This window comes from Seriola lalandi, unplaced genomic scaffold (assembly GCF_002814215.2).
Source record: "Seriola lalandi dorsalis isolate HSWRI2012SDOR001 ecotype SW California unplaced genomic scaffold, Sedor1 jcf7180002054494, whole genome shotgun sequence".
NCBI lineage: Eukaryota > Metazoa > Chordata > Actinopteri > Carangiformes > Carangidae > Seriola > Seriola lalandi.
Window position 1 is genome coordinate 553,380 of NW_019525047.1, and position 19,382 is coordinate 572,761.

Below are 19,382 nucleotides of genomic sequence, written 5' to 3' on the forward strand. Positions count from 1 at the left end.
TGTCTAATGGCTTCTTACATGTGAGAGACAGCAGCTGTGGTATTTGTGGTTGTGGAACCAGACATTGAACAGAGAGTTCAAACTGCCCACGGCCAACTTTAAGAGGCAAAACAAACCCGCACCGATATGTATTTATTCACCAAATGGTGTAACAAACAGGAGATGCTTCACATATCTGAGGCCTACTGCAGAATCTACTGCATTATCACCATAAGAAGAGAAGACAAACTGAAAGAGGATCTGAAATACTATTTCACACCAGGTCAAAGAAAGTTCTGACTGGTGTTTATCAATGCAGAAAAAAGTCACATAGGCACTCACACACTAACACACACACACACACACACACACACACACAACAGTACTATTTCCGAGCAAAATAGGTTGTAAGCACGGCCGCCACTGACACCATAAAGATAGGTCTCCTCTACTTAGTTTTATGACTACTCCAATACACGCAATCAGCCGTAAAATTCACCCTGACACAGAAGAGCCCTCCAATAAGGCCTCAATGTGGAGGGGCAATAAAACATCGCCGCCCCGGGCAGGGAACAACAGCTTCTCCCTCAAGTCGATTTAGGCCCCTGCCTCTCTCATTGAGGGACAAAAAAAAAAGAAAAGAAAAAAGGAGTCATCTAGAGAATTGAGGGCCATCGTGATGCAGAGCAGTGAGATCAGCTGCTGTAAAACATGATGCCAGGCTGATTGGTAAATAGCCCTGCCTCTCAACCAGACTCGCAGAGGGATGGTCATAAAAACAGCAGCGAGTGCAGACGCTGTCACAAGGACAACGGGAGGAGAGCAGAGAAAAAGACACACCACGTATACTTCAGAGTATATCAAGAGATATGATTTAACATGATTGGTTCAATCACTGGCTTTTGTTCATATCTGAGAAAAAAGCTGCATGTTTTATAGCACCTGTACAGAGACAGACACGGAACCAGCCACATGCCGTCTATGACCTACAGTACATAAGGCCATTACATCGCCAATATCATCTCAAGCCCCACTGAGTTTAACAGTCCCAGGTAAATCTCGGAGCATGTGCCCATCGCCAACATCGCTTAGGTACAATGTCAACTTTATGGTTTGACAGCTCTCAGACTGTTAAGCAAATGTCTGTAGAGTAGGACTAGAGATCACAGAGCTTTATTTTGCGTCAGGTTGGATTTGTATGACTGCCCTTAATCTGGACAGCTTTAAAGTCTCACTCTCGTGTCGACACAAAGATGATCTCCAAATGTTCTACGTCTTAATGCTACTCACTCTCATTCTGGGGTGACTGATGCTAAGGGGCAGCACAACTTAGTGTCAGTCGGGGTTGCGTGACTGCACATAACCCTGACTGACACTGTGTAGGTGGTACACACGGCAAATCCTGCTCTGAAGATTCTTTAAATCTTGCCTGACAGTGTCTATGCACACGTGCGTCTCTCCTCGACAAAGTTCATCATTCCTGAGTTTCTGGCTTCAGCTTAGATGTCTATTAACAGGTTTCTCCAAAGTCCTCCACCCGGCTTCCTCTCTCCCTCGTATCTATCGACAATCCTCACTCTCCTCATCTCTAAACCTCGTCAGCACAATGCAGGTTTTAGCTGGGATGAGAGACAGTGGTGATGGCTGCTTGAGTTCATCAACAGGGGTATAAGCCTGAAAGTTAACCAGCGCCGGGCCATTAGGCTTTCAATGCGTAAGCTCTCAGAGCTGTGTAGTATCGTCAGGGAGCGATGCTTCAAAGATGTGTAGGGTGGGAGTTGAGAGGCAGGAGGCTTAGGGCTTTAAAGTACTGTAGTTGTGGGGAAGTTTTCTAAAGTACGCCAAGTGGAGATTTCCTCGCAGAAGGAGGGAGAGACAGTCTTACAGTAAAAGGGATGAGTTGAAGGACTAATGTGTAAACCATCTGCGTGACTGATAAAAGTGATTTGTGCTCCCATCCGTGTCTTTTAAAAGTCTATGAACAGGTTTCACTCATAGAAGAGGAGCAGTCTGCCGAGGCCCTTTTGATCAGTCAGGGAGAAACTGAGTGTAACAGAGGGGGTCTAAAAACTTTCTGAGTTTGAAAATATGATGGTGCATTTCCTCCAGTATAAACTGCACATAAACACACATATGCACTTGCACACACAATTCCTTGCTGAGAAAACACTCACACAGACAGTTAAGGTAAGTTCGGTGAATGTATTCTGTCCCCTCGCTGTTAGATATTGCTACAAAGCTCTAAAGCCTGTTTGTCCCCATAGAGAACAGGCTTAATGTAAAGAATAACTTACACTGCTAATAGACAAGTGCAGCTAATTCACACATAGTGTAAAACAAGTGGCTGAGGGAGACGGAGAAGAGGACAGTGGATGATAAATGGGACGTTCTCCCTTCCTGTCTGCCTCTGGAGAAAGACAGTCCTCCCACTCTTTCCACATCAAGGTGACGACAGGAGAGTGGGAGCGTGGCGGGTATCTGCTTCATGCCTGTTAGGTTATTTGTGATGAAAGCACGCCTAAGAACTCCAGCACTCGAGTAGCTCTCTGAGCAAAGCTTAGCTTTTCACATCCCCAACAAGTTTGCTCAAGTTTTGCAGCATCACAGCTTTGTCATTTTTAACTTTGCAAATTCAGTGCCACGCATATTTGTGTGAAGTATGAGACAGCCTGAAAAGGGAATGAAGCAGAGGAGTCTTGAGTTACTCCTGCTGTGATGAGAAGTCCCTAAACTTGTCTTCCAAAGGAGTCTGTTAACATCTACAGAGCATGAAGTTCTCACGATGTGGACTGGTGCTGCTGAATAGCCCAGGTCTTCAACGTGCCTCTGAATACACACACATGCTTCAACACTGGGGTAATGTGATATTCTTGATATGTGGAGAAGGTTTTGATCCCTTCAACCAATGGCTGACTTAAGTGTTCTTGAGTAAAAACCATACTTACTTCACTTTTAGAATAACTGCATCAGCTAAATGCTCTTATAGAAACCAGTTATCTGCATAAGATCTGAGGATGTATTCAGTCAAAAAAGACTCATTACATAATCACAAGAATCCCTTTTAATGTGGAAGCGTTTTTAAAGTTAATTCTGTGAGTGACTCAACAGTATGCAGTACAAGGTTTCCTGCTGTCACAGGAATTTGATCCTGTTCACTAGTCAGACTATACAAGCTCCAACAGTGACACCACAGTGCCCCCTGCTGCAGCTGCGCAAGAGTGCAGCCTGAGGGGAGCCATAAGTCATCGCCGCACCAGAAGCTCCCATTTCAACCAGTGGATCATTCTGACACCCTGGAAAGGTGGTTATACTTCTTCAGATGAATGCAATCATTGACATGCTCCTGCCACAGTTGAGCGAGTCAGTGCGGAATGAGGAGATGTACGGTGTAGATCAAGAATTCCCCCGGTGTCCCTTTAGTGCAGTGTGTACTTAATGGGTAAACCATAGCACAGACAAGTTGTCAGGTTTGTCTCACATTTGTTCAAAGGAAGGCAGGAGTCTAAGGTGAAAATGTATGTGATGTGTATTCTCTTCTGTTGTGTTTTGACAAGTCATGTTTCACACTGACCTTGCTGTAAGTGGATTCGGTTTATGAGCAGAGCCCCTTAAACATGAAGATTTGCTAGCTTTTCTTTTTACACCATTATCACTGAACAACTCTGAGTTTTGTAACCGTTTGACAAATGAGGCACTTGTAAAGCAAAGCTGGGAACTTTATAATGAACGTAACCAAAGACGTGACTTTCAAAAGGCATAACGATCCACTGATACACTGGAAAAAGAATCCACGGCTACACAGATAATGACTTTAAGCTTTAGTTTCACTCGTACCTCTCATTGTTGTCTATTTGCATTTCAAAAAACACAAAAAGATACAGAGACTCTTGAGAGGACTAGTTCTAAATCAAGTTTAACCTTACAGTACATTATGTTACTTTACTCAAGGTCATGTTTCAGTTACATTATGTTACAGCACATTGCAATGGATCATTTTATTCCTCACACAGCATCATCTTTCCTCCAGTGTTTCCAGGGACTGTTAGTGATTCTGTAAATAACATTAAAATGGTTGAAAAGAAAGCCACTGTGACGATGATGGAGACAGCGAACCCCCCGCTTCTAAACTCCTCTACACAGTGATTTAATACAACAGTTGGAAAAAAAAAAAAAAACACTCTTAGGGGAAGCATAGGTGACACATTTCAATATTTCATCTCGACTTTCCCCCCTACCAAGCCAGCCGTGAAATACAGGCGGTGAGTGTGTTGTTCCACTCAGCATAAACATAACAACCACCCCCCCCACCCCCCACTGAGACCAGCCTAGTTTAAATGGATGAGACGTCACACTTGTTAAATAACAGAGGCACACTGGCACAGTCTGATATGGCGGGGGTTAATCTGCAGACACGCAGGCAGACACACACACACACACACACACCCATATTATAGCACACAGACGCACAATACCTGCAGCCACAAACAAACAAACAAACATGCACACCCGTACACTCAGACACACCCAAACCTATAGCGGGAGAAAGGCAGGCATACATACAGAAAAAAAACACACACACACACACATTTTCATACACATGCCAGAAGAGACCACCTGTCAGTGTGTGTTGAGCACCACAGGCATCACCTGCTTGCAGGAATAAAACTCTTTGATATGCATATCAACCTCCAGCTCAATACACTCCAATCAAATACCTCTCGCTTTCCTTTTTCCATATCTCTCTCTCTCTCTCTCTCTCTCTCTCTCTCTCTCTCTCTCTCTCTCTCTCTCTCTCTCTCTCTCTCTCTCTCTCTCCTCCAGACATAATAATGACACAACATAAAAGTGGCGTATAGAAACCTAGCAGTGCAGGTTTCAGAGAGTTTCAGAGCAAGGCCCGAAAAATGCAAACATGCAACATGCACTTGTGGTGAGATGTAAGAGGCAATAGAGAGGGCGCCACGCCTAGTTACGGGAGGGCGCTGGGCCAGAGTGACTGACCGCCAAACTGCCCCCACCCCACCCCACCCCAAGACAGCCGAGGACAATCCACCATCATGGCCGTCATCAACATTACAATCTGAAAGCAGGACCCAGCTGGTGAACGGGAATAGACTGATGGAGGATGGAGGGGTGAATGAAAAACAAAAAGGGAAGTGCGGACAGAGGGTGGAATGCGTGGATCTGCGCAGCATAAAAAAATGACTATCTTAACAAGTCATTTATTTTCATGTGCAGTAAAACTACTGGCTACATTTCTAGCATCAGATGAAGGCAACTCCTTTTCCTTCTTTCCTCCTGTGTCAAAACAGCCTTAGCAGCAAGAAAATGACTGATTAAAAAAGCTACACAACACCCCCCCACCCCCCCCACCCCCAATCAACGTGGTGATTTGCATGAGAAACCACAACCCTGGCTGCTTGTCCTCAGCCCTGTTTAACACAGATTTAGCTTTCAGAGTTATAATATCATACTTTATCGCTCTTTGTTGAGAAAAGGTGCCTTTGCTTTGTGACCCTCTCCTCATATGAAACACTTCTGCCAAGGTAAATGCTTTAGTATTCACTTTGCAATTCATTCTGCCTCCCAAGTAATGTGTGGCTGAAATGTTGCTCCGTCTTCCCTCCCTGCAGCAAAACTCATTTTCACAGCCACATGACAAAATATTAACACAGGCTTCAGAATGAAATGTCACACTTATTTCTTTGTCAAACTAAATCAGGGGCCGCTTCTCCTAATGTTGTGTTAAGAGGTGCTGCGGCGAAGGGAAACTCCCGACGCGGCTACTCTGGTCTCAGGTGCCACACCGGTGCTAATAGGACTGCTAATTGGAGCGTGGCACTGCAAGAGTACATGCACATACACACACACACACGTATACACACATGCAGACTAAGGCCAGACACACCAGGGAGTTGTATAGTTCGCTCAGGGCTTTGGGGATTGTGTTTGCAGTTGGAACAAGTGTCTCAATATAAAGATATTTTTATATATCTTGGTTTTAAGAAGCCGATTAAATATTGAACATTTACTTATTCATCATATACTACAGATGTGACAGGCGGAGACAAAAAGAGAAAGAAGCAAAGAAACAAAGACTGAGTGCAGATCTTTTGATTTGACAGATGTGCAAAAGCCTTGTCAGGATTTTTCCCATTTTTCTTTTTCTTTTTCTTGCTTTCTGTCCTCTTCATTCAGCCCTTCTCTTCCTCATAATAAACAAGGAGGCAACATATTGAATAATATATCAGCATGTGTTGTTGGTGGAGCGACCTGGTTTCAGCGCTCAGTCATTGCCAGCATCACAAACACACAGGCTCGTACCTAAAAAAGCATATGAACACTGCCCTCTGTATGTCCTACACCTCTGTACTGCCAAACAGCTTGATCACACACACACACACACACACACACACACACACACACACACACACACAAACACAGTCTCCAGTTCGCATAAGTTGTGTGTTGCTGCTAAAAACATGTGTCCCATCTGAACACTCCCACAGAAGAAGTAGGGAAAAAAGGAAGGTGCACTAAAATACATCAGAAAACAGGTTTCTCTTGGTTGTTGGTAATGAGGATGTGTTCCCCAGTTGCTGTTCAAACAGCCACATTTGAATACAAGTAGGTGGCACATCTGTTGTATTTTTTTCTATCATGAATTATTAACATCCTGCCATCGCTGGCAGCTACACTCACCATTATTTCACTTATGAATAGAAATAATGTGCCAAAACTGTGTCTCATATCTGTCAGTTGTGCCCACACAGTGTGTGTGATGTTGAAACTTCAAAGTCTTCTTCATGAAGAAGAAAAATGAATGATCAACAAAAGCTAGTCTTTTATAAAACATATTGTTCGGTAGAATACTTACAAATAGCTTCAAAAATTAGGTGATAGATGATATAGTGTATTTTTGCTCATCGGGAAACTCTCTGTTCCCTTGACTCCCAGCACAGGGAGGTTAGAGGTCAGCTACACAACAGCAACCCATGAAGCTGGTAGGGATTCAGAGTGTTGCTTAGTAATGGATTCTTGGCAACATGGGTGCCTGAACCAGGTCTAAAGAACAGTGAGTCAAATCATTACAAAAAAAGCCAAAGGGCTGATTAAAAAATAAAACAGTGGTAATTTAAAAAATAAATCCCACACTTGCAATTAGGTGAAAAAAAACAGCTTTGATCTTGTCTACATGTGGATTTGATTAAATGTTTGGTGGTTAGGAAAAGAAAACCACATCCAATTTTCATCTGTTTGAGCTGCAGAAAATTAATTTCCCTAATGTGGCGCTTGAACTCGCTCACTTTTACTTTGGCAGTGTCTCTTCCCATCTCACCACTTTACACATAATATAACTGTCACTTTCCACACAGTAACAGACTGTAGTCGGGCAGAGGACTTTTCTTTAATAAGACTTCTGGTAAATGAGGTAAATGACTGTTTGTGTGTGTGTTGCTGTGATCAATAAGAGTGACTCCGTGTGCAGTTCATTCACTGCCTGATGATCGATACGGGATTAGAGAAGAAAAGCAAAGTCTGTCTCTTGCCTTCTCTATCATCTATCTCATGGGCTGTTTAAGGAATTTCGAAGACGAGGACGGGAGTGGAGAAGAAAACGGTGAAACGAAGACAATAAACAGGTGTGGATAGAAATTCCAAATGTCATAAGAAAGCACTGATGCACAAAGGGATTTTTGTTCCTTACAGGACACAATCAGGAAACACAGGACGGGCAGCGACTGTATACACGCTAAATAAAACACAGACTTTTCTAATGGTCGTGGAGAGGGCTGTTTGTGTGTCCTCTGGGAGTGTCATCGGTAAGTGAGGCCACACACAGTGTCAGTGAGTGAATCAGGGCTTTTACAGTGTAATGGCCCTAAACTGGAAAAACCCAGAGAGAGTAACTGACAATACGGGATATCACATATGACTCTTCTTTCTCTGCGTAAGGATAGACATTTACACTAATGCATGTATACAGGACAGTGCTTCTGGCACAAGAGTGCAATAACATCACGAACCATCAGATGTGTGTGTGCAAGTGTGTGCACATGTGTGTGTTTGTGTGAAGGCTGATGGATGAATGTCTTCAGAGATAAATGGGTGCCTATTATTTGTGCCTTTTATAGGCAAATTCCCCGCTGACTTCCAAGTGCATGGCATAGCATGCAGTCTTCCCGCACACGCACGCATACGCACGCACGCCCGCACGCACACATAGACACACGCGCATGCACATAACGAGCTACAACTGAGGGGCCCTAGGCTGTGGTACATCTGTTGTAGAGGAGACATAAGGCATTCATGCAGGGACTCTCAAGATTCTCCATGCAATACCACACACGCATACTGTATACACACACACACGAGATGCACACATATACACACAGTACACGTACACACTCGCTGCATCTGATGAATGAGCTTTTTTTTAACACTAAGGGAAAAGGAAGACATTGTGTTGAAGGGGTCTTATGACAATTCTACCTAAAAAATCCCTTCTGGATAAAATCGTGGCTGCACACAAAGACGCACTGAGACACATTCTCTCAAATTGGCCCACTGACCTTCAGATACCCTCTATAATGAATACATACAGCTTTTAGTATTTTTAACTTCTAGCTCCAGGAGCCAGGAGTACAGAAAGATGGAGACACAGGATTTTTGCACATTAAAGACAAAGAAAGCATCGAGTCACTATGTTCTACTTCTGATACGAAATTTATTGAAAATCCCAATTTTAATATTTACTGCATATCGTTAATTTACTGTTTGTCCATGATAAAATACAACATCTGCATTAATACTAATATTGTTAGGATCAAATTCCATTGTATCAACATGTATATATGTATCATAAGCCAATTACTAATAAAAGCAGCTGTATTCCTAGGGCTACAGCAAATTCTTCTTAACTGTTTGATTATTTTTCCTATGGTCGATCACCATCCAAGGTGGCGTTAAAGATATTAACATAATCATCTCTAATTATTATTCTAAAGATAGTTTTAATTCTCGTTGATTGTTGTTGTTGATTGACCAATTGGTAAATCAACTAATCATTACAGCTTAATAGTATTTGAAGAAAATATGGTAGGAGCAGTGGTAAGACTGTAGTCTGGGCATTAGCTGCAGGAGCTGTAGCATTAGCCGTAACAGCGGTGGTTCCATACTTTTTCAAAACAGGGCGAGTGGGATGTGGAAAACACTTTCAATCCTACCAGGGATAAAACTCTGGGGGGAAATAACACTTTCTGTGTAAAGATTTTGAATAATGCCACTATCTTTTTAAAAATGCAATTGTTGTTTGCATTTGATATATACAGCACTCCAGAGTGAATGCTAAATGCACCGGCAGTTGTGCAAGAGGAATGCATACAATGCTTCAGCATGTCTGTAAGCCTCCAGTATTTGAGCAGAGCGGGGCATAAACTGAAGAGGTCTTTAGCCTTTTTCTCATGAGAAGAGAGGCAACGAGAGCACACAGCCCCGGTGTTAGAGGGGATTCAGCTCTCTGTCTGCTACAATATGCCTGTCTAAAGCTCTCCAAACCAGGCTTAGCTTCCCGGTCCTGGCACCGCCTTCCTCCCTCCCTGTGCCAGTGTCAACTTCAGCTTGGTACGACGCCAGCCGCCAACGCCAGACTCAGCTTAGCTCGTGGCAATGCCTGCGCTCTACTTTAACTGGGTTTCTTCTTTCCTTCCTTCCTTCGCTTGGATGTCTTTCATTACTGTCTCTTCCACTGGTCATTTTTTTTTTCACTTTTTCTTTGTAACTATGGTGCAGAGGCTAATAGAAGAAGTATGTGGTATACTAATTACAACATTTAAACCTACAGATCACTCCAAATCCCAACTAGCCTGGTGTATATCATATCCCCCGTATAACAGATTAAGCCAGTCTAAAACACAGCTTCACCTCCCAAAGTCTATTTGAAAGCCAATTTTCAGACACAACCTTGGAGTGACTTTGGATCTGTGAGGGTAATTATATATGGTTCTGAGAGAAGTAGTCAAGTGTTGAAAACAGCCGCTCATGATCTGGAAACTCTGGAGACAAAAGCTACACAGGGATACTTGTCATGCAGAAGAGACACTCGCTTGGTCTAACAAGGAGCTGAGAGACAGTAGGGTGAGAGAGAAATTGGTTTATATTAAAAAAAGAATAAGCAATTGATGGTAGATTGAAGTTTTTTCTGTATAAGATTGCAGTTTCTGTAGAACTGGCTGTGACTTTTTTAGAAGTAATTTCCTAGCAGGCAATCATACTCGGGAGCCACATGGAGAATGCACTGTTGCCCCCATGAGGCGAGGTGGAAAAGACTCAAATGTGGAGAAGATGCCTTCCACTGAAATGGGCCAAACTAACCGCAGCCGTATAATGAGACAATAAGGATGAATAGCAAATAGGTCTGATTCAGTTTATAAGTGGAAACCAGGGCGATGTCTCCTCCCTTGTATCTCTGTCTGATGCCGGATGTCCTTTGTTATCTTAGTGCTCCTAGGTGCACCCCTCTGGGGGTCTTTGGGAGGGCGGCAGGATCCCAGTTGGGGGCCTGTATCTGTCACCTCAGTTTAGGGCTTGTCTCATGGCGGCTGACCCAAATCGACCCCCCGGGGGCGATGCCAGGCCCCTCCACAGGACTCCGCCGCTGTAGATAATAGGCTCGTTTGGCAAAGTATCCAGACACTGGAACCAAAGCAGCCCTGACAGCTGTCAACCAGGACAAGCATCCTCCTGCATGACACACGCACGTGCACAATATGAGGATGAGAGTGTGTCGCCACTACAGTACGTCTGTGTGTGTGTGCGGGTGGGTGGGTACGTGCGCGATTGTTTTTCTGCATAGGTGTGTAAATGTGTACTCTTTGTCTGTGTGGGTCCTTCCACTGTTTTTTTTTTTTTTTCCTGTTTTGGCACTGCCTATCCACAGCTCTGGTTAAACACCCCGGCATTTCCAGACAGTATTCAGGCAAGTCGACGCCATGTCAGTAGCAATTTGGCGCATCGGCAGAAATCTCTTCCTGTAGGGGAACTGTCATGGAGGAGAAATCAAAGACACCTACGTGACTAGCTGGGTTGCCTCCGAGCTGAAAGAAACACTTGGTGACATGACCTGATTTCACCCTTTTTAAAAGGAAACCACAGCAGAAGATGGAGGAGTTGCCTGCTGCTGTGCAATATGAAGTAACATCATTCTTACCCCAGGCACGGGGATGTGTATGTCACGCTGCATATGCTATATAGCTGAAGCAGTGGTTTTGTCAACAGGGAACGGACCCATGTTATCTATACATGTGGCTCAGCAGGTCTATACGAGCTGCCTCAGCAGGCTGTCATGTACTTGCAATGCTTTGGGTTCAAGACTGTCTGATGACCTCTGTTCCACATTATCAGACTGTCTATACTGCGCACACACACAGCACTCTAACCCAGATACAAATGTTTACATTTCACATATACGGTATTCAAAAACCATTTTTTCCATTTGCCACAATTCAAAAAAAGATTTTAAGAGCCTGTCCTTATAAAAAAAAAAATAAAAGTTAAAGAAAAATAGAAAAAAAAGACAGAACTAATGCTATGACACCATCTTTGGATTGGTTTATTGAGTTTGGCTAGTCTGCACCGTTAATATATTTCACCAACACCAGGGGCCAGATGCATAAATGATGCGTACACACACACAAAACCATGTGTGCGCCATTTCCTGCACATAAATTTGTATTTATAAACGCAGAATGTGCGCACCTCATGCATTCCTTTGACCATGCGTGCACACAGTTTTCCGAAGCGATCCAAGTTAGTTACAGTGAAGTGAAAATACAAGACATGTAACATAAATAGCCTAAGTTTTGCCGTTTACACAGCAATAAGAATTTTACAATGCATGTTTATGTGCTCCATGTTTCCTTTAGCATCATTTAATATCTTATTATTTATTGTGAGTCATTCTGGAAACTGATTCCATATCATTTTAATATTTACTAATCACAATTTTAGACGCCCGTCTGGCGGCCTAATTATGACGTCTCTTCTCCCAATAAATGAAGTTCAGAGTAAAACAGGACTTTACATTTGGAGTGACTGTGCTCAAGTTTACTGCACGTTTTTACCTAAGAGCCTCAATTTCACAATCGGTGAAATTGCACATCTTTTTCGTCTTTCTTTAATGTGGTGTCTGATAACTTGTGGTGTAGACATTCATTCATTTTATGCCTAATTGTGGGAGTGTAAATGAGGCTTGTGCACGTGCGATCAATTTCTCTGAGTGTTTCTTCTGAGTGAGATTTACGAAGCGGAAACATGCGTACGCACGGCTTTATAGTTCTGATGAAAAGAACGCGGATGCATATTTCTGGTTTCGTGCTTACACATAGTTTTAAGCATGAGTCTACGCAGGGATTTTTAAGCATCTGGCCCCAGGGCTCGACGAACCTCACATGAAAACCATTTGACTTCAGTGAAAGCTGCTCGCCGGCACACACTGGGAATGCGACAAACCATTCATATGTCACAGATCTCACGCAATATGATATCAGTATTCAGCTATCAGAAATGCATTACGCTCCGTTGCATTAATGATATTTCATCTCTTACCAGCAGACACTTGAACTCTGCCCCATTTTATTGCTATGTGTCATTGATACTGGTACTTGTATTCATATTGCTCGGTTTGTTTTTATAAAAGATCAGACTGTGGTACTTTGTTACAAAATGTTGCATCACTGTTGTCTATAAAACTGATCAGAATACAGTTCATACTGCAGTGAATAAAGACGACACATGTGATTCCCACTTTTAAAAAAAGAAGTCTTATTCAAGGTCTATTTCCTCTTCGACTTTCACAGTATAATGAGATATCAATGTTCTGCAAATATATAGCACTTCATACTCATCCAAACCTGTGCTGTGATACTCCTGTCATTATGCACAGCTTTGATGATTTTCCAGTTTCCATAGCACTGCTTAATTGAAAGCAATCTCCACCTAATAATATTCAGCCCATTTACAAAACAATAAAATTACAGGCTTAAACCACTCTTCTGCTCTCAAAAAGTTAATTACGTATAGTAAAAGCAGCAAGTTTTACATGTCACACAAAAGAGTGCAGTGACCAGCAGACTGTGGAGCTGCTAAGAATAAAGGCCTGTGATTCTCTAGAGCAGTTTCCAATGGACAAAAGCACAAAGGCTGTTGTTACACTGGGCAGCTCCCCGTTGTGAGGGATTATAACTTAAGTGGGAAGGAGGGAGCTGCTGAAAAAGAACAACAGTGCTCAACAAATCTACCCTGAGTAAGTGAAGTTCAAAAACTAGGAACCTAATAAACAAGCAACAGACAATAAATCCAGAGCCCCAGAGGAAAATGAAATGAAAAACTGCTTGCTGCCGCCCACGAGCCTCTGGGCAGAGCAGCGGAGGTGAGGATAAATTCCGCTACCACACTGAGTCTGCAGAGCCAACTCTGGTCCTTACAGGCTAATTACAGCTGACTACAGCAGGGTGTGTGCATGTGTGTATGTGTGTGTGTGTTTCAAAATGTATGTGTGGGCATGTTCACACGTAGTGGCCAGATCAAGTGTGTGTGTGTGTGTGTGTGTGTGTGTGTGAGCATTTCAGCAGCAGTAACACCTTTCAAAATGACTTATGGGTTCGTCTGAATCGGAGGACGTGTGTCAGCGTCTGAGCAGAAGCACGTGCTGGTGGTTGAAGGAGAACTAGATAAAGTGACTTATCCTGTTGCACCTTCCTGCTTCCTGCATCCTTCTGTCAGAGGGGTTTGTGGCTTCTTATCGTGGCTTTAAGAGTCAACTATCGGCTTGGAACTATCACATCCACTGGACTATTAACAGCCAGGTTCTGGCGTGTTGCAGTTCAAATAAATCAATTATAAATTAATAAAAGTAACATGATTACAGACATGAAGGCAGCTATTCACAAACATTATTGCCTGTGACTTCGGAAGTGAACATTAAATCAGATTGACACTCAGGCTTGGGTTCTGGCAGCAATTTTCAGGATATATCACAGTATTTCCTGTATTCGGATTTGCTATGAGGTCTCTACATTAGCACCAAGAAAGGCGTAATGGTTTTACCCCCCCAGGCTCTCTCCTCCTCCTCCTACAGAGGGGAGGATCTTACTGTATACTGCAAAAAATCAAATAGTGCTCCATGGATCCACTGAAATGTTCAGGAGCTACTTCACGAGGCGGATTAATCAGAGCAATTCTTGGAAAGATGTGCAGGAAAATACAAAATTAGTCCACAATGAGCGGTGGATGCAATGCGCTGCCTGAGAGACGATGGGGAGAGACAGCCAACCAGACACAATAGTCTTCAATCTATGCCAAAAGAGGCTGCAATCACTCACAAACACGTATACACACACAGACGCATTACACACACTTAGACCCACACACAGACAAACATAGTAATTAGTCTTTGATTTCCCCCGGCAGTGTTCGGGTACCAGGGGGCAGCTGCTGGGACCCTGCTTTAGCCTTGGCTAATTTCACTCACGGCTTGATCCCGACCCAGCACAGGTGCCCACTTGGCACCCGACCGCTGTTGCCATGGCAATGCCAACGTCAGGGGCCAAAAGAGTGCCAATTGTCCAAAGAAGCCAAGGAGCTCGACCACAGGAGCCGTGGATGTGCTACTCATTATAAACAGACCATATTAACACAAGTAGAGGAGGCAGCCAGTTCAGTTCAACTAGGCTTCTCTTCGACAATTTTTTTTTTTTCTTACATTAATGACACGTGTCTCTTATATCCATTTCCAAACAAAGACATTTCCTGTGCAGCAGACGCTATGCACATAATCCTGTCGGTTGCTATAACTTGGGCTTGAGTGCCTCTTTGTGGTTCACGAGTGTCACTGCAACATCCATCATGCACCGGCTGTTAAACACACTACACTGAACCGCTGATTCAGTCTCCTCGAGGTGCACCTGTAATGAGCTTCTTCTGTTTATCACCCCATGAGGATTCACCCCTCGCCCCCTGCACTCATTAAGCCCTGGGGATGCGCTTGCTTTGACTCACCTCCGTTAATGAGGGAGATCCAGGCTACAAACGCCAAGGGACCCAGTTCCTGAAATCATCTTCACTTATTTGTTATCCAGCTCCCTTTGGACTAAATATCTAGACTTGCACACTAAGCAAGATGAAAAGCGGATGAGGCTCCATCAAGTATAAAAGGGTTAATGATGTCTGAAGTGACGGCGAAAAATCAAAGCTTAAGTCTAAAAACAGGAATGCGTGGACCTGAGTCAGGGAATAAGTATCTGTCTATGCGTCATACATAAGTCAGAAGTGCACGTTCAGAGGAGCTGAGCTGTTAGACTGAACCTGCCTTTTAGCACAACAGCAGCATTAACTCCAACTGCTCTGTAACGGCATGATCGGACAAATTCATTCCTACCATGTGTCTGAAACCCACAGGAATTGATTATAGGAATCATGTTCACTTCTCTTGCACAACAACAACAACAGTTTTGAGGTTTTAAATGCCCAATCAATAAACAGCCCAATCTCCCTGCAATGACCATTAAAGTTGAATCTTATTTGATCTAATGGGCCATATCATGCCCATTTCGTTCCTTTATGAACACATTTCAACAGACGCACGTTGTGAATTTCTTACCTACGGCCATATTCTAACCAGGAGTCATTTTAATTGCCTCATTGCCATCTGGTATATGGATGAAGTGTCGGTATCACAGCCATTTCATAGCTATCAGAAGTTTTTTTTCCACACTGGATGAATTTTCAGAAGTCTAACATAAGGCTCTCAGCTAGATGTTTCCACCTCCGTCTTCATCAGTAGATTAACTGAAGCATTTGTATGATGTGATTTCACTTGCCACAGGGCTCATTCAGCCCATCTGAAGACTTGGTAGGCTAACTGTAAAAGCTGGAAGTTCACTGCAATAACTTCTATGTATAAGCACAATATGCATCTAAGGTCACATTTACGTACACTCGTCATTTCAAGTGTCTCGCATCCAGATAAAAAAAAAAAGAAAAACATCATGAGAGATTTTTTTTCACAAATACACTCACTAAGCAATTTATTAAGAACACCATACTAACTCTAACCCTCCCTTTGCTCTGAAAATAGCCTCAGTTCTTCGTGGCACCGATACCACAAGATGTGTGGAAAAAGTGACACTTTCAGCTGCTCCATGTTGACATGATTGCGTCACGTCATTCCTGCAGATTCATCAGCTGCAACATTCATGCTGCAAATCTGCTGTTCTAGCGCATCCCAAAGGTGTTGTACTGGATTCAGATCTGTCGACCACGGAGGCCACTGAAGTTCACTGAACCCGCTGTCGTGTTCGTGAAAGCAGTCTGAGACGACTTTTCCTTTGCGACATGGTGCATTATCCTGCTGGAAGCAGACATTAGAAGATGGTGAACTGTGGTCGTAAAGGGATGAGGAGGGGTCAGCAGCAATATTCAGACAGGTGGTGGCAATCCAAACAATTATTGATTGGTATTAAAGGCCCAAAGTGTGCCAAGAAAACATTCCCCACTCCATTACACCACCATCACCAGCCTGGACTGTTGACGCAAGGCAGGTTGGATCCAAGGATTCATGCTGTTGATGCTAAATTCTGACCCGACCATCTGCTGCTTCAGCAGAAATCTAGATTCATCAGACCAGGCTACGTTTTTCCAGATTTCAATGGTCCAGTTTTGGTGACAAAATAATCAAACCAGCCTGTCTGACACCAACAGTCATGTCATAGTCAAAGTCACTGAGATGACATTTCTTTCCCCACATTCTGATGTTTGATGTGAACATTACCCAAAACTTCTGACTTGTATCTGCAGGATTTTATGTTTTGCACAGCTGCCACACGACTGTTTGGATAACTGCATGAATAAGCAGGTGTTCCTAATAAAGTGCTCGGTCAGTGCATATGCTTCTCTGCTGGTCTCTAAAATCACAGTCAATCCCCCTGAAGTCCAGAAGGAGGCGGTAATGCACCTGAAGCTGCTTGGTAACTTTAGCAGTTTAACCAAAGACACTGAGGTGACTCGCTGTAGGGTCACAGAGGGTGTCAGTGTAGCTGTAGGTGAAAAATTATTTTAGTTTTTAGGTTTCTTGATAGAGGAATTCAAAAATCTGAATTGGGATTTTTTTCTGAATACATTGCATTTCAGTCTACATATGTACGTTGTAGTCATTAGAAATATTTCCCCACATTGTAACTTACTTGCCACATGTATTTCTTCTGTAAGCTAAGCGATCCCACTGTGCCATGCTATTCTTATTGTATATACTTTTTAAATTCAAATACACTACAGAGCTGTTGCTATTCAGAAATGTGTTACTAAACTAACACGCAGAGGAGCCCTTTTTTTAAAATCCACTCATTGTTGTGCTTTGACCCTGACGTGACTGAACAAACCTCTGATGAGCAGCCAAATGCGCTACCACTGCGCCACAAGGTCATCAGCAGCATGTTGACATTATCAATACAGATACAGCCTGAGATTGTACAGCAAAGAGAAGAGGTCACACTTTCTGGAAAGACATTTTGTAAAATATAAGGTATAATGACAATCATAGCTCATTAAAGAATACGCCTCTTAATTACAAAAGCTTAATAAAAAAGCGAAATAATTTTTAAATAATACTCTGGTTGAGATGAAACACAAACTGAGCTCTCCCCATGCCAATCTACTACTTCACCCTTCAGTCCAGTTGGTGGCAGTGGTGTACCAAAAAGCTGGTGCCCACTGCCAATAAACCTCCACCAACTCCTGAAAATCTACAGACTATAACTCAAACACATGTTAGATTTGCATCATTAGTGAGAGACGTATTGCTCCAAATAGTGTTAGGACATCACGGACAGACGGGATGGAAGTAAAAGAGTCTGTGTTTCAGCTCTCCCTGTAGCATCTTGAGGGAAGAGGGGGCAGCTTGTTCAGACAAACATCTAAATCACTGTGAAACTGCGATCGTTTCATCAGAATTATCTTTACAAGGAAAAACATGTAGACGAAGAATTCAACATCCAACTAGAACCAAACTTGCAGCAACAGGGACGTTTGTGCAACACAAACCAAAACTAACCCGACAAACACCCTCTCATGTTTCTCATGAATGTGAAATGGAAGTTAGATCATCAACGTGAGGATCAGTGTAGCAGAGACAGACAGGCTGCAGCATGCAGCTATGACTGAATATGAATCACAGCTCAGTAATCTGACTGCTGAACCTGAGCCAGACTACTCACATACCCCACACACACACGCACACAGGCACGCACACGCACACACACACACACACACACACACACACACACACACACAAACCTAAGATTTGAACAGCCCGGGTGCTCCCAACGGTAGAGGGACCGAAACTTGAAAAGTGACAGCAGCAGTTTCTACATTAACTCCCCTCTGCTCTGTTACTGCAGTGACACACAGCAGATGTGAGATCATTCATTTACATGTTACTGCTACTGAGCTCACTTGCTGTGCAGTATCACCCTGTTTATTTGTGGAAGAGAAGAGAAAACATCATCAGTAATAACATCAGCATCAATAGTATCAGTAATCTTTATATTTGAAGAAATTTCTGTTCGAGAAATTAAGAAACTGCCACATTTTTTTCCCCCTTAGCTGAAACAGTTTATGTTTTCACCAATACAGTATCTGTTTGATGGTTTGTTTATTTGTCAGCAGGATTACGCAAAAAGTGCTGAACTGATTTGCATCTAAACTTGGTGGTAGGATGGGGCATGGGCCCGGGAGGGACCCACTTAATTTTGGTGTGGATCTTGTGAAAGGGGCAGATCCAGGAACATTGCGAAATACGGCATTTTTCAACATTGTTGTTAATTTCTCAGGAAATAATGTTTGGATCTTGATGTATAAACCAGACATATTTATGGAGTTGAGATCTTGGGTCTGAGATCTTGAGTCTGTTCAGTTTGGTGCAGATCCAGATAATAATCTGGAGCAGACAGACTTGTGTAGGATTGTTTGGCGTTGGCAGAGGTATGTGCTCTACTGAGTGCCATTCTAGTTATAATCTGTGTACTCTGTATTTCAGATATGAATTTCACCGTTTCCAGTGGCAACTGTCTATCCTGCACTTTGCTCTTTCAGTGATTTTGATATATCTCATAGTGGCCTAAACATGAGTGGTCAGTTTTTCCCATTGGGACAATGTCTTCATTCTTCCATTAAAATGTAAAAACTTTACTAACAGGTGTTTCAGGAATTTCAAACAACTGTTAAACATTGAGTCATTTCTAGAGCCCGAACAATATTGGATTTTTGGGGCTGATGCCGATACTGATATTAGGGAGTAAACAAATTCCAATATTGATATATCAGCCGACATATATATATATACTTATATT

General features: G+C 42.9%; 1 protein-coding gene across 2 annotated transcripts in view; it reads right to left on the reverse strand.

The window, feature by feature from the left end:
• LOC111659829 (partitioning defective 3 homolog) overlaps positions 1 to 19,382 on the reverse strand; it is a 343,091-nt gene that overhangs the window by 279,941 nt on the left and 43,768 nt on the right. The window lies entirely within an intron of this gene.